The sequence below is a fragment of the Antechinus flavipes genome, chromosome 2, assembly GCF_016432865.1.
Source record: "Antechinus flavipes isolate AdamAnt ecotype Samford, QLD, Australia chromosome 2, AdamAnt_v2, whole genome shotgun sequence".
Taxonomy (NCBI): Eukaryota; Metazoa; Chordata; class Mammalia; order Dasyuromorphia; family Dasyuridae; genus Antechinus; species Antechinus flavipes.
Window position 1 is genome coordinate 354,819,151 of NC_067399.1, and position 24,136 is coordinate 354,843,286.

The 24,136-nt window shown below is 33.9% G+C and overlaps 1 protein-coding gene across 5 annotated transcripts in view; it reads right to left on the minus strand.

The window, feature by feature from the left end:
- Positions 1-24,136, minus strand: part of MAP4K5 (mitogen-activated protein kinase kinase kinase kinase 5) — a 207,881-nt gene that overhangs the window by 150,632 nt on the left and 33,113 nt on the right. The window contains exon 1 of one of the 5 annotated variants that reach the window (XM_051978090.1): positions 427-437. The exons of the other annotated variants lie outside the window; for them this stretch is intronic. The gene's annotated coding sequence lies outside the window, so the exon portion shown is untranslated. Of the gene's footprint in view, positions 1-426; positions 438-24,136 lie in introns of those variants that run through there. 5 annotated transcript variants of the gene reach the window in all.

Sequence of the window (24,136 nt, forward strand, 5' to 3'; positions counted from 1 at the left end):
TAGTGGGAGATCCCAACCTTGCACTCTCAGAATTAGATAAATAACACCACAAAAAAACTAAGAAAAGTTAAAGAGGTAAATAGAACACTAGAAAAGTTAAGTATGATAGATCTTTGGAGAAAACTAAATGTAGACAGAAAGGAGTACACTTTCTTCCCAGCAGTTCATGGAACCTATACAAAAATTGACCATATATTAGGACATAAAGACCTTAAAATTAAATATAAAAAGGCAGAAATAGCAAATGCATCCTTTTCAGATCACAATGCAATAAAAATCATATTCAATAAAAAGCCAGGGGAAAATAGGCTAAAAAGTAATTAAAAACTAAATAATCTCATCCTAAAGAATGATTGGGTGAAACAGCCAATCATAGACACAATTAATAATTTCACCCAAGAGAATGACAATAATGAGATGACATACCAAAATGTGTGGGATGCAGCCAAAGCGGTAATAAGGGGAAATTGTATATCTGTAGAGGCCTACTTGCATAAAAGAGAAAAAGAAAATCAATGAATTAGGCTTGCAACTAAAAAAGTTAAAAAAAAAAAAAGAGCAAATTAAAAAACCCCAATCAAACACTGAACTTGACATTCTAAAAATAAAAGGAGAGATTAATAAAATTCAAAGTAAACTATTGAATTAATAAATAAAACTAAGAATTGGTTCTATGAAAAAACTAAACTCGAAATTCTAAAAGTAAAAGGAGAGATTAATAAAATTGAAAGTAAACTATTGAATTAATAAATAAAACTAAGAATTGGTTCTATGAAAAAAACAACAAAATAGATAAACCCTTGGTAAATTTGATTAGGAAAAGTAAAGTGGAAAACCAAATTGTTGTCTTAAAAATGAAAAGGGAGAACTTTCCATGAATGAAGAGGAGTTGCTTTGTCCAACTTTATGCCATTAAATGTGATAACTTAAATGAAATGGATGAATACCTTCAAAAATATAGGTTGCTTAGATTAACAGAGAAAGAAGCAAATTCGTTAAATAGTCCCATTTTAGAAAAAAGAAATAGAACAAGCTATTAATCAACTCCCTAAGAAAAAATCCCCAGGACCAGATGGATTTACATGTGAATTCTACCAAACATTTACAGAACAATTAACTCCAATGCTATAGAAACTATTTGAAATAATAGGGAATGAAGAAATCCTACCAAATTCCTTGTATAACACAGACATGATACTGATACCAAAATTAGGTAGGAACAAAACAAAGAAAATTATAAAAACCAATCTCCCTAATGAACACTGATGCAAAAATCTTAAATAAAATATTAGCAAAAAGATTACAGAAAATAATCTCCAGGATAATAAACCATAATGAAGTAGGATTTCTACCAGGAAAGCAGGGCTGATTCAATATTAGGGAAAATATTAACATAATTGAGTGTTCCTATTAAAAACACTAGAGAATACAGGAATAAATGAACTTTTCCTTAAATTAGTCAGTAGCATCTATTTAAAACCATCAGTAAGCATCATATGTAATGGTGATAAATTAGAACCATTCCTAATAATATCAGGAGTGAAACAAGGTTGCCCACTATCACCATTACTATTCAATATTGTATTAGAAATGCTAGCCTTGGCAATAAGAGATGAAAAAGAGATTAAAGGAATTAGAGTAGGTAATGAAGAAACCAAATTATTACTGTTTGCAGATGTTATGATGGTATACTTAGAGAACTCCAGAGCTTCTACTAAAAAACGATTAGAAATAATCCACAATTATAGCAAAGTTGCAGAATACAAAATAAATCCACATAAATGATCAGAATTTTTATACATCACTAACAAAATCCAACAGCAAGAGATACAAAGAGAAATTCCATTTAAAATAAATGTCAATAGTATAAAATATTTGGGAATCTATCTACCCAAGGAAAGTCAGGAACTATAGGAGCAAAACTACAAAACACTTTCCATACAAATAAAGTCAGATCTAAACAATTGAAAAATATTATTCTCTTGGATAGGTCGAGCAAATATAATAAAGATGACAATACTACCTAAACTAATCTATTTATTTAATGCTACACCAATCAGACTCCCAAGAAACTATTTTAATGACCTAGAAAAAATAACAGCAAAATTCATATGGAAGAACAAAAGGTCAAGAATTTCAAGGGAACTAATGGAAAAAAAAAAATCAAATGAAGGTGGTCTAGCTGTACCTGATCTAAAACTATATTATAAAGAAGCAGTCACCAAAACTATTTGGTATTGGCTAAAAATAGATTAGTTGATTAGTGGAACAGGTTAGGTTCACAGAACAAAAGAGTCAATAACTATAGCAATCTAGAGTTTGACAAACCCAAAGATCCCAACTTTGGGGATAAGAATTCACTGTCTGATAAAAACTGGTGGGAAAACTGGAAATTAGTATGGCAGAAACTAGTCATGGACCATAATACGGACCTTAACACCGTACACCAACATAAGATCAAAATGGGTTCATGATTTAGGCATAAAGAATGAGATTATAAATAAATTAGAAGAACAGAGGATAGTTTACTTCTCAAATTTGTGGAGGAGTTAGGAATTTGTGACCAAAGAAGAGCTAGAGATTATTGATCACAAAATAGAAAAATTTGATTATATCAAGTTAAAAAGCTTTTGTACAAACAAAACTAATGCAGACAAAATTAGAAGAGAAACAATAAATTGGGAAAACATTTTTACAGTTAAAGGTTCTGATAAAGGCCTCATCTCCAAAATATATAGAGAATTGACTCTGATTTATAAGAACTCAAACCATTCTCCAGTTGATAAATGGTCAAAGGATAAGAACAAGACAATTTTCAGATGATGAAATTGAAACTATTTCTATTCATATGAAAGGGTGTTCCAAATCACTATTGATCACAGAAATGCAAATTAAGACAACTCTGAGATACCACTACACACCTGTCAGAGTGGGAAAAATGACAGAAGAAGATAATGACAAATATTGGAGGGGATGCGGGAAAACTGGCACACTGATGCATTGTTGGTGGAGTTGTGAACAGATCCAACCATTCTGGAGAGCAATTTGGAACTATACTCAAAAATTTATCTTACTGTGCATATTTTTTGACCCGACAGTGTTACTACTGGGCTTATATCCCAAAGAGATATTAAAGAAGGGAAAGGGACCTTTTGAAGTGGAAAAGCTGGGCACTTCATTGTATGTGCAAAAATATTTGTGGACCCTTTTTGTAGTGGCTAGAAACTGGAAATTAAATGGATGCCCATCAATTGGAGAATGGCTGAGTAAACTGTGATATATGAATTTATGAAATATTATTGTTCTGTAAGAAATGACCAGCAGCATGAATACAGATAGGCTTGGAGAAAATTACTTGAACTAAGTGAAATGAGCAGAACCAGGAGATCATTATATACCTCAACAACGATACTGTTTGAGGATGTGTTCTGATGGAAGTGGTTCTCTTCAATAAAGAGAGCTAATTTAGTTTCAATTGATCAAAGATGGACAGAAGCAGCTACACCCAAAGAAAGAACACTGGGAAATGAATATAAACTGCTTGCATTTTTGTTTTTCTTCCCAGATTATTTATACCTTCTGAATGCAATTCTCCCTGCGCAACAAGAAAACTGTTCGGTTCTGCACACATATATTGTATCTAGGATATACTGTAACCTATTCAACATGTAAAGGACTGCTTGCCATCTGGGGGAGTGGGTGGAGGGAGGGAGGGGAAAAATCGGAACAGAAGTGAATGCAAGGGATAATGCTGTAAAAAATTACCCTGGCATGGGTTCTATCAATAAAAAGTTATTTAAAAAAAAAAAAAAAAAAGAGTGAAACAAGGTTGCCCACTATCACCGTTACTATTTAATATTGTATTAGAAATGCTAGCTTTGGCAATAAGAGTTGAGAAAGAGATTAAAGGAATAAGAATAGGCAATGAGGAAACCAAATTATCACTCTTTGCTGATGATATGATGGTCTACTTAGAGAACCCCAGAGACTCTACTAAAAAGTTATTAGAAACAATCCACACCTTCAGCAAAGTTGCAGGATACAAAATAAATCCACATAAGTCATCAGCATTCTTATATATCACTAACAAAATCCAACAGTTAGAGTTACAAAAAGAAATTCCATTTAAAGTAACTACTGATTGTATAAAATATTTAGGAATCTATCTGCCAAGGGAAAATCAGAAACTTTATGAGCAAAACTACAAAACACGTTCCACACAAATTAAATCTGATCTAATCAACTGGAAAAATATTAAATGCTCTTGGATTGGGTGAGCAAATATAATAAAGATGACAATACTACCTAAATTAATACAATTCTGATGGAAGTAGCTATCTTCAACAGTGAGAGGATCCAAATCAGTTCCAATCAATCAGTAAGGACAAAACCAGCTATACCCAGTGAAAGAACACTAGGAAATAAGTGTGAACCACAACATAGCATTTGCACCCTTTCTGTTACTGTTTGCTTGCATTTTTGTTTTTCCTACCAAGTTATTTTTACTTTCTTTCTAAATCCAATTTTTCTTGTGTAGCAAGACAACTATATAAATATGTATACATAAAAAAAAGAACACTATAAACAAAGGGAAAAGTCATATACTCTTTCTTCCACTAATCTCTTGGGTGATCTGATTATGAGAGATCAGGAGTAACAATGGACATAACGATTTTTAGTTTTAAATTAGGAAAATGTTTCATATAAGTATAACTTTATTTTCTCAGGTCATGTACATGGGGAATATGCAGACAACTGGTGAAAACAAACAGCATACTTTAGATATCTGAAGAGTTTGATTCCTGAAAGGCAAAAAGAAATATATCAGAAGGCTCCTGCTCCCTGATTTTGAGCATGTGCAAACATTCTGATATTAATTCTGGTCTTCTAGCTGCCTAGTGAACATAAGTTTTTTTGACCAGCTGTGAAGCCAGAACAGGGTACATTCAAATGGCTCCAATCAACTAAATCCAACTGTCCTGCTATACTTCTGTCCTGTGTGCCTAAGATTTGGTGAGACAGAGATGCTGTAAAAACCCTCAATGGAGAGAGGCTCAGGGCCTTTATTTTTATCTGAGCCCAATATATAACTCATGATTACAGGTCTCTGTTCTTTGTGTCTGTGTTCTTTCCAGATTTTAGGGGAGTCCTTGCGCCAGGAAAGGTAATAATCACCTGGAGACCAGACTGATTTTCAAAGGAAAGAGTTTCATTATCATAAAAGGAGAATGGGACCAACCACCATCAGGTGACTGGTTGGTTGGAGTGGGTAATATGGTTTGGGTACTAATAGGAAAAGGCAAGTGCAATCTCCTCCAAGAGTGGGGAGGGTTGTTTACTCTTTAGCCATTGGTTAGACCCTCAAGGGGGATGTTTTCTCCCTAACTATTAGCCAGATTTTGTCAAAAACAAGAAGGACCCAATGGTTTTGGGGATTGAGAAAGGAGGAAGGGAGAAAATTTGGAATTCAAAGTTTTAAAAATGAATGTTAAAAATTACTTTGACATATAACTGGGGGAAATAAAGTACTGAACTTTTTTTTTTAATAAAAGGGATATACTTTAATAAAAAGTGAATAAAGAGGAAATTAAGACAATTGTTAGGAGCTAATATATAATAATTATATACCAATAAATTTGATAATTTAAATGAAACAGATGAAAATCTACAAAAATATAAATTATTCAGAAGAAATAAAACAAACCTGTATTAGGAAAAGAAATTAAATTAGTCATCAATGAACTTAAGAAAATATTCTGGGGGCAGCTAGTTGACACAATAGAGTACCAGTCCTGAAGTCAGGAGGATCTGAGTTCAAATCTGGCCTCAGACATTTAACACTTTCTAGCTGTGTGACCCAGGGCAAGTCACTTAACCCCAATTGCCTCAGCAAAAAAAGAAAAATAAAGAAAATTGTTGGAATCTTTACAAATTACTAACTAATTAGAGTTGATCAGATCTTAAAAGAAGATGTTTTGGGCCAGAACCTGAAACAAGGTACTAAGTAGAACTAATTAGTACAATGCTTGTGTTTACACCTTTACTCAAGGGAGTTCACAAGTATGCCAGATTCACAAAGTAAACTTTGTAACTTTGTGAATTCACACCTCCCTTAAAGCTCTTAGGGCCAGAGAGCACTATGGGAGAAAACTCAAAATCCCTCTTTCGCATATCCCACAATTCCTCCCTCTTGTATAAAAGAAACAGATAGAGGCTCTAGGGGAGATTTCAGCAGAATTACACCAGAAGCCCTCTCTCTGAGGCAAGACAGATTCAACTTGGTGCTGGCTCTGGAGGCTGAAGAAAGCAGAGGCCAGAGCAAAGGACAAAGCGGCAAGAGCTCTTGGAACAAGCAGAGAGATAGGCCTCTAAGCTAACGGGTTATATTGGAGATAATAAAAGATCTGAACTTTTATCACCCAGCTGCGTATTGAGAGAGAACTATTCTACTTATTTTAAAAGAAGATCACCACAAAAAATATCCCCAGGACCAGATGGATTCACAAGTAAAGTTAACCAAACATTTAACAAACAAATAATCCCAATACTATATAACTATTTGGACAAACAGGTGAAGAAGGAATCCTACCAAATTCTTTAAAGACCTATTTCTCTAATAAATTATTGATATAAAAATTCTAAATGAAAAAATCAGCAAAGAGATTACAGAAATTTATCACCAGGATAATATGCTATGACCAAGTGGGATTTATATCAGGAATGCAAGGTTGGTTTAATATTCGGAAAACTAGCAGCATAATGGACCATATAGTAGTATATGATATAACTATATTATCATCTAAACAGATGCAGAAAATGTCTTTGACAAAATACAGTACCCATTCCTTTTAAAAACATGAGAGAACATAGGAATAAATGGAGCTTACTTTAAAAATAAGTAATATTTATCTAAAACCATCAGCAAGCATTATCTGTAATGTGTACAAGCTAGAAATCTTCCCAATACAATTGGGGTAAAGGATGCCCATTATATCATCTCTATTATTTAATATTGTGCCAGAAATGTTAGCTATAGCAATAAGAGAAGAAAAAGAAATTAAAAGAATTAGAATAGACAATAAGGAAAATAAAACTATCACTCTTTGCAACCGATATGATGTTTACTTAGAAAATCCTAGGAAATCAACTAAAAACTATTTGAAATTATTAATTTAGCCAAAGTTGCAGGATACAAAATAAATCCACACTAATCATAATTTTTATATATTGCCAACGAAGTCCAGCAGCAAGAGATAGAAAGAAAAATTTCACTCAAAGTAACTGTAGACAATAGAATATATTTAGGAGTCTGTCTATCTGCCAAGACAAACCAGGAACTATATGAACACAATTATAAAACCCTTTTCATACAAATAAAGTAAAATCTAAACAAATATGAAAGTATTAATTGCTCATAGGTAGGCTGAACGAATATAATAAAACTGACAATTCTAACTAAATTTCTTTATTCACTGCCATATCAAATGATCAAAAATGTTATTATAGAGCTAGAAACAGATACTAACAAAATTCACAGGGAAGAACAAAAACTCACGAATAACAAAGGAATCAATGAAAAATAAAAAATGTGAAAGATGGTCTAGGCATACCAGAACTCAAACCGTATTACATAAAGCGGTAATTATCAAAACAACCTCGCAGTGGTTAACAGAGTAGTGAATCAGTGGAATATGTTAGGTATAAATTACATTGTAGTAAATAACCATAGTAATCTACTATATGATTAAACCCAAAGATGCAAGCTTTAAAGACAAAACTTTAAGGGAAAACTGTAAAGTAGCATGGCAGAAATTAAGTACAGACCAACATCTCCCACTGTTTACCAAAATAATTTACACATAAAGGGTGATGTCATAAGAAAATTAAGAGATTAAGAAATCTGTCAAATTTATGGATAAGGGAAGATTTTAAAACTAAAGAAGACATGGAGTGCATTACAAAATGTAAAACATAATTTTTTATTTTATAAAATTAAAGTTTTGATGCAAACAAAACCAATACAACCAAAATTATAAGGAAAACAGAAAACAAGGAGAAGGGCCAGCTTATGACAGAGGGAAGATTCGCAATTAAGAATCCAAAGTTCTTATTTCTCAATTTCTCAACTGAGTCAAATTTATAAAAATGCAAGTCATTCCCCAATGACAAATGGCCAATGGACACGAACAGTCAATTTTCAGATAGAGAAATCAATGTTATCTAAAACCATATGAAAAAATACTCTAAATCACTACTGATGAGAGAAATGTGAATTGAAACAATGCTGAGATACTATCTCATGGCTATTAGAGTGACTAATATGACAACAAAAGAAAAATGTTGGCTATTAGAAGGGAAGATATGTGGAAAATAGAGACACTAATACACTGTTGGTAGAGTTGTGGATTGATTTAACCAGCTTTTTGTTTTGTATTGTTTTGTTTAATTTTTTGTTGATTTTTTTAAAATAGGGAGAAAAAACAAAACAGAACAGAATATTGTCATGTGCCCGACAGAACATCAAGGAGGATTCAAAATATGTAACAATAAATTTCCAGTTCAAGAAAGGAAATATAATAATTGAAGAAATTACATTCAGGAGTATCCATCTTTTCTTTCCTTCTTGTAGGCTGTTCTTTCATTCTCTGCTGCACACTTTTTTTTTTTAACTTTATCCTTTATTCCCACAAAGGATCACTTTGAGGTGGTGATCAATGGCTTTTTTCTATTTCTATTTTCCCCTTATATTCTGTAATTCCAGGACAATTTTCTTGGATTATTTCTTGTATTATTGTGTCAAAGCGTTTTTGGTTTTGGTTTTGGTTTTTTTGGGGTTTTTTTGGTTACAGCTTTCAGATATTCCAATTATTCTTTTATTTTTCTCTTCTTAATCTATTCTCCAGATCTGTCCTATATATCACATTCTGTTCTATTTTTTTTTTCATTCTTTATATTCTGTTTTGTTATTTCTTTGTTTCTTATAGCTTCACTAGCTTCCCCTTGCCCAATTCTAATTTTCAAAGAATTTATTTTCTTCTTTAAGAACTGTATCTTCTTTTCCAGTTAGATAACTTTTTCTTCCCATAATTCTGTTTCTCTTGGATGTTTGAATTTTTAGTTTTTCCTCAATTTCTCTCATTTGATTTTTTAATTCTTTTTTGAGTTCTTTTATAAATTTTCTCTGTGTAGGGAGCCATTTAACATTACTTTTTGGAGTAGAAGCAGCTTTTTAAAATTTCAGTATCATCCTCTGAAGATGAATCTCAGTCTTCCCTATTCCCAAATTAAATTTCTATGATTGACTTTTTCATTTTTTGCTACTTCATTTTTTTAAAATGAGAAGTATTAGTGTATTAGTGTAAGTAACTTTAATCTTGGGGGGTGATAGTGCCTCTAGCTTCACTTCAGCTCTCCCCTGACCTAGAACCACAAACCAAAAGTTCCACCTTCCTGTAAGTGCAGACAGCCAGTAGTGTCCTCATCCCACTACCTCATTATTTACACAGTTATGCTAGTTCCTTCTTGTCCAGATCTGCATCTCTGTAGCACAGTTAGACCTGGAGTTCTTAATCAGCTTCAGACCCCAACTCCACATGCAATCCTGGAGGTGAAAGTTTCTGTGATTCCTGGGGAGGCGCCAGCCAAATCCAGTTAGCCCCAGAGTTCCCCACTTCATGTTTCTGTGGACCTAACCTGGAGATATTTACACTTCACACAGTTTAATCTCCAGCCTGGGATCTTTCTTCAGATTTTGGGATTATGCCAGAAGGATCCTGTCAACCACAAATCTTCCTGATTTTTTACCAGTCTATGTTTGCTCTGTGTGGGAAATCTGGAGAGCTTGAAATTTATTGGATCTATTCCATCTTCTTCTCAGAACTCTCTCCCCTCAACTACTCTTGAGAACAATTTGGAACTATACCCAAAAAACTATAAAACTGTATGCATCCTTTGATCCAGTAATAATACTGTTAAATCTTTATCCCAAATACATCCAAAAAAGAGGGGTGGTAAGGGGGAGGCCTAATTGTACAAAAATAACTATAGTATCTCTTTTTGTGATAGCAAAGAATTAACTTCCCACTGTCTCTTATTTCTTTTCTTGTTTATTCTTCTACCTCTCTTTTTGCCTTTTAAAATCTTTTATGAGAACTTAAGCCTCTTTGGGCTTGAGACCACTTCATATCATTCTTGAGATTTCCCATGTGGGCATTTTGTTTTTGTCTCAGTTGGTGTTTTGGTCTTCACTGTCATAATAATATCTTTCTATGGGCAAGGTTCTTTCCTTTTCTTTTGGTAGTTCCTTCTTTTTTTAGCTTTATGGTCGAGCTCTGCTTCTGGGATAAAGGGGGAACTGTCCCAAGCTTCCTGTGCAGCTCTGAGCCTTAGATCTGAGCACAGGGCAGGACACAGCCTGTTTTCCCAGAATTTACCAGACTGCTCCACTGGTCTGCTCCTCTACTGAGCCAGGATCGAGAGTCTAAGTGGTTGATCTGTTCTCACTGGCTTTCTGTCTAAGTTGGGCTAAAAACACCCAGTGAGGTGTTCTCACCTCAGTGAGACTGACCTTTCTCAAAGCTTTTCCAGTCTATTTTGAGCTGGAGAGTGGTTTCATTCTTTCATACTCTGTTCAGAGTCTTGGCTTCGTGTGATTTTTTGAGGGAAACTAAGAAACCTGGAGCAGCTTTCTGGCTTCACTCCATCATCTTAGTTCTACCTCTCTCCCCACTATCTCTCAACCCCCATATTCAATTTGCTGGCAAAGCCTGTTAATTTTTACCTTTGCAACATCTCTCAAATAGAGCCCCCTCTCTCCTCTGACACTACCATGTTTCTAGTGCAGGTCCTTAAGTCTTTCCCTAGTATAATCCATTCTCCATTTGGTCACTAAAGTTTTTTTTCCTAAGACACAGGTCCAATCATGCCACCTCCCTATTCAAACTCGAGTAGTTCTCTATCACCTTTCACCATCAAATGCAAAATATTCTATTTGGCATTCAAAGCAATTTACAATCCAACCCTTCTTACCTTTCCAGCCTTCTTCTAGTCTTCCTCCCTGATATGGACTCTTCTAAAGCACTCCAGGCTCTCTGCTCTGAGTATTCTTTTTGGCTCCCCTCCATGTCAAGAATGTTCTCCCTTCTCAACTTTGCCTATTGATCGCCCTGACTTCCTTTGAATCCCAAGTTAAATCCCATCATTTGCTAGAAACTTTCCCCAACCCCTTTTACTTCTATATGGCATTCCTTCTTTTAACTATTTCCTACTTCTGTATATGGCTTATGTGTGTATATATGTATGATATAGATATGCATATTGTCTCCCTCATTAGACTATAAGTAATCTCCTTGAGGTGAGGAATTGTCTTTTCTTTTCTTTTTTTTTTTTTTTTTTTTGGGGGGGGGGGATAGTGCTGAGGCAATTGGGGTTGCCCAGGGTTGTACAGCTAAGAAGCGTCTGAGGTCAGATTTGAACTCAGATGAGGGATTGTCTTTTGCTTCTTTCTGTATCCCCAGAGCTTAGCACAGTAACTAAAACAAAATAGGTACTTAATAAATATTTATTATTTGAAAACAGTTAAAAACTCCCTGAATGGAAATAAAAATATGATCTAAATAAAGAAACAAATTATTCAGAGGTTGGTTGAGTCACTATAATAAAGGCATCATACCACACTACCAAAGGATTACTTTATGGAATTAGAGGAAAAAAATATTTGAAGGAATAAAATTTTGAGAGAAATAATGGATGGAGATGGAGAAAATAACAGAATCAGATCTCAAATTATAGTACAAAACAATAAGCATCAAAACAATTTAGTACTACTTAAAAAAAGAGATCAATCATTGGATTAAATGAAGTTCAGAGCATACAGAAGAAAATGAACTAATATGCTACTACTTTTATTAATTGTTTCAACTAGCTTTTTAATTTAATCTCTAGGATTTTCCAAGTATATCATCATATCATCTAAAAAAAAACCAAATAGTTTTATTATCTCATGGCCCATTCTGATTCTTTCCATTTCTTTTTCTTCTCTTATTGATATTGCTAGCATTTCTAATATAATACATAACATTGGTGATAGTGGACACCCTTCTTTTACTCCTGATATTATTGGGAACACTTCTAAACTTATTTTCATTCTAAAATATTTATTCCAGCTCTCTTTGTTGAGAACAAAATACTGAAAACTGAAAAGACGCCCATCAAGCAGGCTGATTTAAGAAAAAATATAGACTTCTATGAAATACTGAAGAGTGAAATAGAACCAAAAGCACCATAAGAGTAACAATATTCAAAGAATAATTGTGAAGTTATTCTGAATACTGGACTCAAACTAAGTACAAAGAACCTAGCTATCTACCTCCAGAGAAAGAACTAACAAATACAAGTATGCACAGTGTGGTTTTACATACATATCTACTGACAATCAAAAGAACTAGGGTTGTGGACTAAAATATCATATCCAGAAAAATTATCCATAATATTAAATGAAAAAAAATGGACATTCAACCAACTTGCGGGTTTTGAGGACTTTCTATCAATCAAATGTAACATGAGAGACCCAATATCAAAGACCAATTTCAAGGAACTCAACATGGATAAATGGCTTATGGTGTGTTTTTTTACATGGGAAATGTACACTATATGTTTAAGATTCACATCAACAATAGCAGAGTTCTAAAGAAAGATTGGCAAAGTTAAGGTAAAAATAGCAATATGTCATACAATTGAAGTGCAAAGGAAGAATAGAGAAGCATTAGAGGGGGGAGGGAGGGCTCATAGTTCTGGAAATCTACTCACATTGGGAATAGGTTTAATAGACAACAGTACATATGTACCATGAAGGATATATTGGAAGGGTACCTTCCAAAATCTTTAAAGAAATAAGAGGGGAGGGATAGGCACATGGTAAAGCAAAGGGAGTGGGAAGAAGCCAAGGGAGGGATCTGTGGGTGTGGGGAGGTTAAGTAATAGCAAAGCAAGTTCAAGTTAAAGAGCAGAATTACAGCAAAGTCAGCATGGATAGGAAAGGGTGTGTGTGTGTGTGTGTGTGTGTGTGTGTGTGTGTGTGTATACACATAAATATATTTTTTTCTTAACTACAGCTTGCTTGGGAGGGAATGAAAACAGGAAAAAGAATAAAGTAAATAAGGTGTGCAGCAGAGAACAAAAGAACAGTTTACAAGGAAGAAAAAAATGGATATTCACAAATATAATTTCTATAATATATATACTTTGTTGATCTGATAATTTATTGTTATATATTTTGAACCTTCTTTGATAGTCTGTGAGCACATGACAATGTTCTCTTTTGTTTTGTTTTTTGGTTTGCATTGTTTTTCTATTTTCTGGGGTTTTTTATTATGTTTTAATAAAATAAAATGAATAAATATGTATAAAATTTAAAAACACACCTGGAATAAAAAAATTAAACTGATTTATAGTATCAAGTCATTTAAACAAAATAACACATAAAATATGTTAAAAAAAAAATAACAAATTAGTTAAAGGAAAAAATACCTTTTGGATCTATGTTTAGGGGAGAATTCTTAACCAATCAAGGGATAAAAAGGATGAGAAAAAAGAAAATGAACACTTTTAGTTCTATAAAATTAAAAGCTTTTGCAGAAACCAAATTATGTAGGCTAAAATTGGAAGAGAAACAGTTAGTTAACTGTTCAACCAACTTGCGGATTTTGAGGACTTTCTATCAATCAAATGTAACATGAGAGACCCAATATCAAAGACCAATTTCAAGGAACTCAACATGGATAAATGCCCTAGTTAGGACAAATTCCCTGCAGCAAGTTTCTTTGATAAATGCCTCTCAAATATATAACTGATTCAAATTCCAAGGGCATATTCCAAGAGGATTCTCAATCCTCTGCATTTATCCTTTTCCATAATGGTGCAAAGTAACTTTTAATCTACAAAATTCAATTCATTCTAGCTATTTTGAAAATTAACTGAGTTATCAGGAAAGTCCCTAGTAGAACTTGGAGATGGCTTAAATCACTGGTTAGGAAGACCTAAGAATACTATAACTAAGTGGTCCTAAAAGACAGTTTACCATAATTATCAAGGTGCGGTCTGAAGGACACAAAGCATATTGCCATTGGTGTCTTGTTGGTATATGTCCACAGGCAGTTAATTTAGTAATCAATACCCCAGAGTTTGACTGGTGAAATGTGTCAAAGTAAGCAGCTTTTTACTGGGAAAGATAGCACCAGACACATTATCAGAAAGGCAGGAAACAACAAATGCTTATCTTGCATTAGATGGGGAAGGAAAGGAAACAAAGACACACAGAAAGATAGAGACAGAGTCATAAAAATTTACTAAGCTAAAGTAAGGGAAGGGCATGGATTCAATTAAGTACAGCTTCCAAGGGCAAATTTATGGTGGGAGGCTGGAAGGAATAGGGGATTTCTCATCTAGTCATATCCCAGATGTTTTGTACTGAGGTGATAAGGAAGCTAATTTAATGGCCTGTTTTAGTCCCCTGAGTCAATCAAGTCTTAAAGATATTTTTAATACCTCATAAGGAAAAACTATTTGAAGAGAAGGTAAAATTCTTAGAATTCAGCTACTATTTGTCTTAACCTTCCCTTGTTCAAGGCCATTATCCTCAGAAAAGGAAACAAAATCAAAATGGGAATTGACAGTCTCATATTCCCATCTATGTTGAGTAGGAGTATCATGTTTAAGGAGAAGCAGTTGATAATTTAAAGGAAGGGCAATCATTACAGGAGGATCTTCCAAATCATACCAAAGAAGAGGAGCTGAAGGAACTCTTGAGATATTTGGTCTGGGTCTGGGGAAGAGAAACTTGAGAACAAGACAGAGTAAAATAACTGAAGAGCTGTCATGTGGTCAAGGTTTAGATTTGTTCTGCTTTGCCTCAAAAGGAACAACTGGCAATAATTGAAAATAAAGCCTTGGAGAAAAAGCTGGACTTGGCATGGATATTGTAGAAAATAATCTTGGACATCGGGGGCGGGGGCAGAGACAGCACACATTTCTTTCTGACTTTCTCCTACAGCCCTCAGAATATAGCAAATCCAGCCTCTAAATTAGGTCTGGACCAGCAGAACACACAAATATTGGGAGTGCAACAAATTACCAAATTGGTAGATCACCAGAAAATATCCGTTTCAATCTGAAATGAGATGGAAGCAACCAGCACAAACAGGTGAGTACAAATGCCAGCACAGACAGTGCAGAGTCAAAGGGTGGTACAGATTCTGCCAGTTGGAGAAGACTCCACATGGTAAAGAATATATACAGGGAGGAATCTTCAGAAGTAGTGTTGGCTACTCTGCCCTAGCAGTGAGCCAGTAAATCAGCAGAGAAGTTAGAAAACATCCAACACAAACACAAAGATCAATAGTGAATCCGGAAATGCCAGAATCTTACAGGACTTGATCATGCCCACCCAGCACTGGGAATGAGTCAGCACTGACCAAGCGAAGCCTTGGCCAATTAGAAGAAGCTTGGAAAAACTTCCCTGCCCTAAAAGCAGACCTTAATGGTGTTTTTAAAAATGAGTAAAAAAGTAAAGAGAACTCTGATGACAAACAGTTTCTATGCTGAAAGAGAAGAAGAGATATGAAGCCCTGGGGAGAGTAAAGCCAGATTGTCTCCAGATGAAGCGCCAAAAGGTGATATAACCTGTTCCCCATCACAGAAAGTTCTCCTAGAAGAAATTAAAAAGGATCTTAAAAGAGAGCTAGAAGAAAAATGAAGAAAGGAAATGAAAACTTTGCAAGAGGGTTTGGAAAAGGCATAAAACTCATTAAAAGATAGATTTGATAAAATTGAAAAAGAAAGGAACTCCCAGAAAAGCAGAATTTGTGAAACAGAAAAAGAAAATTTACTCCTTAAAAAACAGAGTTTCTGAAATGGAAAATTTCCATAGAACAAAACAACTCATTTAAAAATTCAACTGGACAAATACAAAAAGAAGTAGAAGTAAATGAAGAAAATAATTCACTAAAATTCAGAACTGAACAAATGGAAATGATAACAAGAATCAGTCAAGCAAAAGCAAAAAAAAAAAAAAAAAAAAAGATGAAAAAATAGAAAAAAATGTAAAATACCTAATTAAGAAAACAACTGACCTGGAAAGTAGATCTAGGAGAGACAATCTAAGGATTATTGAACATGATGAAAAAAAGAGCTAACGAATGTTTGTGGCAGCCCTCTTTGTAGTGGCCAGAAACTGGAAACTGAGTAGATGCCCATCAATTGGAGAATGGCTGAATAAATTGTGGTATATGAATATTATGGAATATTATTATTCGGTAAGAAATGACCAACAAGATGATTTCAGAAAGGTCTAGAGAGACTTACACAAACTGATGCTGAGTGAAACGAGCAGGCCTGGAGATCATTATATACTTCAACAACAATATTATATGATGATCAATTCTGATGGACCTGGCCATCCTCAGCAATGAGGTGAACCAAATCAGTTCCAATGGATCAGTAATGAACTGAACCAGTTACGCCCAGCGAAGGAACTCTCAGAGATGACTAAGAACATTACATTGAATTCTTAATCCCTATATTTCTGTCTGCCTGCATTTTGGATTTCCTTCACAGGCTAATTGTGCAATATTTCGGAGTCCAATTCTTTTTATACAGCAAAATAACGGTTTGGTCATGTATACTTATTGTGTATCTAATTTATACTTTAATATATTTAACATCTACTGGTCATCCTACTATCTAGGGGAAGAGGTGAGGAGAAGGAGGGGAAAAATTGGAACAAAAGGTTTGGCAATTGTCAATGCTGTAAAATTACCCATACATATAACTTGTAACAATAAAGGATTAACACGTGAAAAAAAGAAAGAAAGAAAAAAGAAAAAAAGAGCCTAGACACTATTTTTCAGGAAACCATTAAAGAGAACTGCTCAGATATCATAGAATCAGAAGGTAAAATGATTATTCAAAGAAATCAAACATCTCCTGAAAGAGACACCAAAATTAAAACCCCAAGGAATATCATAGGTAAATTTCAGAACTATCAGACCAAGGTAAAAATATTACAAGCAGCCAGAAAAAAACAATTCAAATAATGAGGAGCCACAAGAAGGATTACTTAGGACTTAGCAGCTTCCACTTTAAAGGACCGAAGGGCCTGGAATCTGATATTTGAAAGGTGAAGAACTTGGAATGCATCCAAGAATAAATTATCCTGCTAAACTGAGCATTTGCTTTCAGGGAAGAAGATGGACATTCAGTGAAACTGGTGAATTTCATTTATTTTTGATGAAAAGACTTAAGCTAAACAAAAAAACCTGACCTCTAAATATAGAACTCAAGAGAACCATAAAAAAGGTAAAAAGAAAAAAAAACTTTTGAGAACTATTTCTGTTATGAGTACACATAGAGAATACATGTACATGATTTTACTGTTATAATATAAAAAAGAAACTAGAGATGGAAAGGGGATTATAACAGAAAAAAAAAAAAGGAAAGTAGAAGTAAAATGAGGGAAATTACATCTCAGGAAGAGGCAAATAAAATCTATTATAATTGAGGGGGGGGAAAGGAGGATAATGAATATTGTGTGAATCTTACTCTCTTCAGATTTGGCTCAAAGAAAGAATATTAGTTATACTAGGTTTCACCAAAAAACTTCTCTCACCCTAAAGAAAAGTGGAAGGGGAAAGGGGAAAAGGGAAGGGTAAGCTAAATAGAAGGGAAAACAGAAATAGTAGGGGGAAAATATAAGAAAATGGTCTACTTGCTTGAGGCAAGTAGTACTCACAAGTAAAATACTGGGGAGGAGGGAAGGGGAAAAAAGAAAGAGAAAAGAATGATTTAGGGTTAAAAAGATGGCAGGAAATACACAATTAGAAGTTTTAATGGTAAACGTGAATGAGTGAATTCTCCCATAAAACGTAAGCAGATAGCAGACTGAATTAAAAGCCAGAATCCTACAATGTTGTTTACAAGAAACACATTTAAAGGATAGCATGTCCTACATATGTATATATAGAGTAAAGGTAAAAGGCTGGAGCAGAATCTAATATGCTTCAGATGAAGTAAAAAAAGTAGGGGTAGCCATCCTGATCTTAGATCAAGCAAAAGCAAAAATTGATCTAATTAAAAGCGAAGGAACTATATCTTCCTAAAGGGTACCAGAGATAATGAAACAATATCAATAAACATATATGCACCATGTGGGTAAAGGGAAAGAACTCTGAGAAAAATACTTAAGGATCAGTATGATTGATTTAATCCAACAAGAAGGTATTAACTCAGTGGAATTGATAAGACAATGGTTATCTAGTTTAGACTGGTGATTAAAACAAGCCTAGATACTATTTTTCAGGAAACTATCAAAGAGAACTGCCCAGATATCATAGAATCAGAAGGTAAAATGACCATCGAAAGAAGTCAAATACCTTCTGAAAGAGACACCAAAATTAAAACCCCAAGGAGTATCATAGCTAAATTTCAGAACTATCAGATCAAGGAAAAAATATTACAAGCAGCCAGAAAAAACAATTCATATGATTCTCTAGTTTACATGTACTTAGTACTTAGTATAGTTCTACAAATTGACACCTATTCTATAAGATAACCCTAAACTACGATGATGTACTTGTAATAGAGTATTTAAACTGAGGACAAAGTCAGCCGAAGCGATTCTATCTTTAATCAACTTTGTGGTGACTCTCCTGCTTCCTGCATTTCTCCACTGAAACGAAGACCCATTCTAGAGAGCCTTCAGAAAGCTAGCAGGGCCCCAGGTGAAGGAGACAGATTGTGAAGGAGATAATAAAGATTTTGGAGTTTATCCCTGACTATTCTTGTGATGATTACTCTGCTGAAACCAAGACTGGTCCTGAGACCTCCAGAAAGCTAACCAAAACATTACAGCATCTAAATTCCTAAAGGAGAAGTTGAGAGTTGCAAGAAGAAATAGATAGTAAAACCATAATAGTGGGAAATCTCAACCTTTCTCTCTTAGAATTACATAAATCAAATCACAAAGTAAATAAGAAAGAAGTCAGAGGTAAATAGAACACTAAAAAAGCTAGATGTGATACATCATTGGAGAAAAGAGAATAGAGACAGAAAGGAGTACACTTTCTTCTTAGCAGTCCATGTAAACTATACAAAAATTGACCTTACATTAGGACATAAGACCTCAAATTCACATGCAGAAAGGCAGAAATAATAAATGCATTTTTTTCAGATCATGATGCAATAAAAATTACATTCAATAAAAGGCCAGGGGAAAATAGACCAAAAAGTAATTAGAAACTAAATAATCTCTTCCTAAAGAATGAATGGGTGAAACAACAAATCATAGACACAATAAATAATTTCATCCAAGAGAATGACAATAATGAGACCAAAATTTGTGGGAAGCAGCCAAAGCAATAATAAGGGGAAATTCTGTATCTCTAGATGCTTATTTGCATAAAATAGAAAAAGAGAAGATCAATGAATTGATCTTGCAACTAAAAAAGCTAGAAAAAGAACAAATCAAAAACCCCAAATACCAAATTTGAAATTCTAAAAATTAAAGGATGAATAAAATAAAAAAAATTATTGAATTAATAAGTAAAACTAAGAGTTGGTTTTATGAAAAAACCAACAAAATAGATAAACCTTTAGTTAATTTGATTAGAAAAAGTGTTACTCTCAAAAATGAAAAGGGAGAACTATCCACCAATGAAGAGGAAATTACAGCAATAATTAGGAGTTACTTTACCCAACTTTATGCCAATAAATTTGACAACCTAAATGAAATGGAGGAATATCTACAAAAATATAGATTGCCCAGATTAATAAAAAAGGAAATAAATTACTTAAATAGTCCCATTTTAAAAAAAAAAGAAATAGAATAAGCTATTAATCAACTCCCTAAGAAAAAATCCGCAGGACCAGATGGATTTACACATGAATTCTACCAAATATTTAAAGAACAATTAACTCCAATATTATATAAACTATTTGAAAAAAATAGGGAATGAAAGAGTCCTATCAAATTCCTTTTACGACACAGACGTGGTAATGATACCTAAACCAGGTAAGATGAAAACAGAGAAAAGAAATTAGAGGCCAATCTCCCCTAATAAATATTGCTACAAAAATCTTAAATAAAATATTAGCAAAAAGATTACAGAAAATCATCCCCAGGATAATACACTATGACCAAGTAGGATTTATACCAGGAACGCAGGGCTGGTTCAATATTAGGAAAACTATTAGCATAAGTGACTATATCAATAACCAAATTAACAAAAACCATATGATTATCTCACTAGATGCAGAAAAATCATTTGATAAAATCTAACACTCATTCCTGTAGAGTAACCGTAGCGAGTATAGGAATAAATGGACTTTTCCTTAAAATAGTAATATCTATTTAAAACTATCAGCAAGCATTATATGTAATCAGGATAAAACCATTCCCAATAAGATTAGGGTGTAAAACAAGGTTGCCCGCTACGACCATTACTATTCAATATTGTATTAGAAATGCTAGTTTTGAAAATAAGAAAAAGAGATTAAAGGAATTAGAATTGGGAATGAGGAAACCAAATTATCATTCTTTGCAGATGATATGATAGTATACGTAAGAGTATCCCAGAGAATCAACTAAAAAGTTATTAGAAAAAATCCACAACTTTAGCAAAGTTGCAGGATACAAAATAAACCCACATTTATAAATCATCAGCATTCTTATACATCACTACCAAAATCCAACAGCAAGAGATAAAAATAGAAATTCTATTTAAAATAACTGGCAATAGTATAAAATATTTGGGAATTTATCTGCCAAGGGAAAGTCAGGAACTAACAAAACCACAAAACACTTTCCACACAAATGAAGTCAGATCTAAGGAATTGGAAAAATATCAAGTGCTTGTGGATAGATTGAGCAAATATAATAAAGATGACAATACTCCCTAAACTAATCTATTATTTAGTGCTATACTAATCAAACTACCAAGAAACTATTTTACTGAACTAGAAAAAATAACAACAAAATTCATCTGGAAAAATAAAAGACCAAGAATTTCAAAGGAATTAATGAAGAAAAAAGCAAATGAAGGTGGTCTAGCTGTAGCAGATCTAAAACTATATTATAAAGCAGTGGTAATCAAAACCATTTGTTACTGGCTAAGAAATAAATTAGTGGATCAGTGGAACAGAGTAGATTCACAGAACAAAACAGCCAATGATTATAACAATCTAATATTTGACAAACTCAAAAACTGCTAGGAAAATTGGAAATTAGTATGGCAGAGAGTAGGCATATATCCATACCTTAACACCATATACCAAGATCAGGTCGAATTGGGTTCATGATCTAGACATAAAGAATGATACTATAAACAAAAGTTTACCTCTCAGATTTATGGAGGAGGAAGGAATTTGTGATGAAAAAAGAACTAGAGATCATTATTGATTATAAAATAGATAATTTTGATTCTATTAAGTTAAAAAGGTTTTTTACAAACAAAACTAATGCAGACAAAATTAAAAGGGAAACAATAAACTTAGAAAATGTGTTACATCCAAAAGAGCTGATAAAGGCCTCATTTCTTTTTTTTCTTTTTTTTTTTTTAATTTAATTTTATTTAATAATAACTTTGTATTGACAGAATCCATGCCAGGATAATTTTTACACAGCATTATCCCTTGCAATCACTTATGTTTTGTTTTTTCCCCTCCCTCCCTCCTCCCCCCCCCCAAGATGGCAAGCAGTCCTATATATGTTAAATATGTTGCAGTATATCCTAGATACAATACATATTTGCAGAACCGAACAGTTCTCCCACTGCACAGGGAGAATTGGATTCAGAAAGTAAAAATAACTCGGGAAGAAAATCAAAAATCAAATAGTTCACATTCATTTCCCAGTATTCCTTCTTTGGGTGTAGCTGTTTCTGTCCATCATTTATCCAATGAAACTCAGTTAAGTCTCTTTGTCAGAGAAATCCACTTCCATCAGAATACATCCTCATACAATATCATTGTCGAAGTGTATAATGATCTCCTGGTTCTGCTCATCTCACTTAGCATCAGTCCATGTAGGTCTCTCCAAGCCTCTCTGTATTCATCCTGCTGGTCATTCCTTACAGAGCAATAATATTCCATAACATTCATATACCACAATTTACCCAGCCATTCTCCAATTGATGGGCATCCATTCATTTTCCAGTTTCTAGCCACTACAAACAGGGCTGCTACAAACATTTTGGCACATACAGGTCCCTTTCCCTTTTTTAGTATCTCTTTGGGGTATAAGCCCAATAGAAACACTGCTGGATCAAAGGGTATGCACAGTTTGATAACTTTTTGGGCATAATTCCAGATTGCTCTCCAGAATGGCTGGATTCGTTCACAACTCCACCAACAATGCATCAGTGTCCCCGTTTTCCCGCATCCCCTCCAACATTCATCATTATTTTTTCCTGTCATCTTAGCCAATCTGACAGGTGTGTAGTGATATCTCAGAGTTGTCTTAATTTGCATTTCTCTGATCAATAGTGATTTGGAACACTCTTTCATGTGAGTGGTAATAGTTTCAATTTCTTCATCTGAAAATTGTCTGTTCATATCCTTTGACCATTTATCAATTGGAGAATGGCTTGATTTTTTATAAATTTGAGTCAGTTCTCTATATATTTTGGAAATGAGGCCTGATAAAGGCCTCATTTCCAAAATACATAGAAAAAGTGACTGAAATTTAAAATAGTTCAAGCCGTTCTCCAACTGATAAATGGTCAAATGATATGAACAGACAATTTGTAGATGAAGAGATTGAAACTATTTCTAATCATAAGGAAAGGTGCTCCAAATCATTATTAATCAGAGAATCACTCTGAAATACCACTACACACCTCCCAGATTGGCTAAGATGACAGGAAAAGATGACAAATGTTGGAGGGGATGTAGGAAAACTGGGACACTGATACATTGTTGGTGGACCTGTGAACAGATCTAAGCATTTTGGAGAAAAGTTTGGAACTATGCTCAAAAAGTTATCAAACTGTGTATACCCTTTAATCTAGCAGTGTTTCTACTGGGATTATATCCCAAGGAGATCTTAAAGGAGGTAAAGGGACTCACAAACAAAAATGTTTGTGGCAGCCCTTTTTTGTAGCAGCAAGAAACTGGAAACTGAGTAGATGGCCGTCAAATGGAGAATGGCTGAATAAATTATGGTACATGAATGCTGTGGAATACTATTGTTCTGTAAGAAAGGATGAATGGGATAATTTCAAAGAGGCTTGGAGAGACTTACATGAACTGATGCAAAGTCAAATGAGCAGAACCAGGAGGTCATTATACAGAGCAACAAGAAGACTATATTATGATCAATTCTGAAGGAATGTGGCTCTCTTCAACAATGTGAAGATTCAAACCAGTTCCACTTGTTTAGTGATAAAGAGAGCCATCTACACCTAGAGAAAGAACCATCGGAACAGAGTGTGGAATGCAATATAGCATCTCACTCTCTTTGTTGTTATTTGCTTTCATTTTTTTTTCTTTTCCTTCCTTCTTGATTTTTCTTGTGCAGCAAGATGACTCTGTGTGTGTGTGTGTGTGTGTGTGTGTGTGTGTGTGTGTGTATGTATACACATATAGGATTCAACATGTATTTCAACATATCTAACATGTATTGGACTACCTGCCAGTTAGGGAAGGAAGTGGAGGGAAGCAGGAGAAAATTTGGAACAAAAGGTTTTGCAAAGGTCAGTATTGGAAAAATTACCCATGCCGAGCAAATATAATAAAGATGACAATATTACCTAAATTAATCTATTTATTTAGCACTATATCAATCAGACTCCCAAAAAACTATTTTAATGACCTAGAAAAAATAACAACAAAATTCATATGGAAAAACAAAAGGCCAAGAATTTCAAGGGAATTAATGAAAAAAAAAAAAAAATCAAATGAAGGTGGTCTAGCTGTACCAGATCTAAAATTATATTATAAGGCAGCGGTTACCAAAACCATTTGGTATTGGCTAAGAAACAGACTAGTTGATCAATGGAATAGATTAGGTTCAAAGGACAAAACAGCCAATAACTTTAATAATCTAGTATTTAACAAATCCAAAAACCCCAGCTTTTGGGATAAGAAC